The following is a 2337-nucleotide window of genomic DNA, read 5'->3' as shown; positions in this document are numbered from 1 at the left end:
AAAACCTTTTTTTTAACTGAGGTAACTTACCTAATTTTATTTTCCATCTTATTAAAGTTATCGAGTTAAATTTGTGAAAAAGTACAAAAAGTTCCAAAATTGGCTACAAAATTGGCTAAACACAGTGTAAAATAAAAGAAAACTACAGCGATTGTGGGAGGGGGGAAATTCCTCCTTTGCCCTCCCCCTGGATCCGCCACTGCCGATAACAACTGCATTACTCGTTATATATATTCGCTGTAATGCTGTACCTCCGAGTATCGACCAGTCCGATGAGCATAACGTCTTCGTACAATAATACCTATTATCAATATAGGGTAGGTAAGTAAAATACGTATTACTTATTATATTTGTGTATTGGGAAACAGTTAAGTCCAAGGCCCGTTTAGGACGATGAAAACAATCGAACGCAGTACGCAGCGTATGAGAATTAATGAATTATCTATCATAATTATTAATACCATAGGCGTAGAATTGGCGAGGGCTATAGTCCCAACAGAATTACATTAAGCATTTAAGCCCCCGTGAAATCTGTTTAGCTCCCTGTGTAAAAGTTTACTGTTTTATATCCATATTATGTGAGAATTGAAAAAATGTTTTATTATTATAGCGAATAATTCTATGACTAACGATAAATTTGAAAATCTATCGTTACTTCATATTGAAAGCGACTTAGCTAATATTATTAATGCTTAAGATATTCTTAATATATTTGCCTAAAAAATAAGGCGTTTAAACCTTATACTACACTAATAATTTAAAATTTAAAACGTTTTTTTTTCTATATTTAATTTAAGTACAAAATATTTGATAATAATATGATAAATATTATTAATTTATATTTTACTTTAAATAGGCTTCTTTAGTACTTTTTATATTTTTTTCCTTTAGTTATATTTGTAAGATAATATTATGTTCTGTATCATTATGGCCGTTTTGCGAAGTAATTCGAAAGAAGTTCCGACATAGGTCGAGGTACCACAAAAAAAGAGACTATAGCCCCCCAAAAAACAGTTGTTCTACAGACACGCGTACGGGGCCGTACTCACGAATCATCCGTACACGCGCCGATTGTGACCCGTCGGTCGCCCTTTGACCTGTCATGACATGTAATGTCGGTGTACGGTGTATTTAGTCCGTTTTAACCCCTCTACAATGGTAAACGGACAATTGGTCCCCGTTATCATTTTATATACGGACAATATTGGTCCCCAGATGATATTATTTTGTTGAGACACTGAACATTTTTTTGCAGCAGCAGCTGCATCACAATTTATTAATTTAAGTTAGGTACGTATCACTTATTACTAAGTATGGAATTTATAATTACAGAATTTGAAAATAAACGTACCTATTTGAGGCGTCAACGACAATTTTTTCGAACTACGACCATGACGTCAAAATAGATGTATAATATAGTAGGTAGTATGTGACTATGTACCACTTGGCTTTAGTTTCCACAATTTTTAGAAAAATGCTGTAATAATAATTGACCTAATAATATAAAATTATGGTTGGGATTAAGTACGGTTACGTGGTAAACTGTTCTATATTTTCCACTCTTAGGAAAATTTGTGATTCATATATAATATTATGTTTTTATTAATAATAATTAATATTATTAATCATGACAACGAAATTTTACGAAAAATTAGTGAAAAGTCAAAATATGTGTACCCAGCCCAAAAACATATTATATAATATGTTATACCTTATGCATGGATAGAAACATAGGATGTCCCTATAATCCTTATACGGCTTACGCTTACCTAATATACACATAATGTAGCCATAGATATATACAACAACTAGATAGCCGTCTTAATACTACAGTTGACAGTTGTGACCAATATGTTGAAATCGGCCGCCATCTATAAAGCAGGCAATGTTTACATTTATTTTACATTTATTTATATACATATATATTTATCTATACATATATACTATGATAATATTATTTTGTAAACATTGCCTGCTTTGTAAATGGCGGCCGACTTCCATGACAAGAAGGAGACGGCTATCTAGTTTGTTGTATATATCTATGAATGTAGCTACTATAATATTATCTTATCCATAGTGTTTATATTATATGGTTACTGCAAGTTACGATATTTTTTACGATAATAATTTAGAATAATTTTTTTATCAATCCGATATACATACCAACTTAAACTAATGTATGTAAATATAACCTTTTTGAATCTCATAATTTTTTTTTTACCTACGATTTCTGGCACAATTTACCCGCCAAAATAACGTCTGATAATTACTCCCGGGGACCAATTATTGTCCTACCTTAATAATTGACAGGGACGGAACGTCCGTAGACTGGTTTTT

The sequence above is a fragment of the Acyrthosiphon pisum genome, chromosome A1, assembly GCF_005508785.2.
Source record: "Acyrthosiphon pisum isolate AL4f chromosome A1, pea_aphid_22Mar2018_4r6ur, whole genome shotgun sequence".
Classification (NCBI taxonomy): domain Eukaryota; kingdom Metazoa; phylum Arthropoda; class Insecta; order Hemiptera; family Aphididae; genus Acyrthosiphon; species Acyrthosiphon pisum.
The sequence above is the reverse complement of the archived record's forward strand: the minus strand, read 5'-3'. Positions refer to the sequence as shown.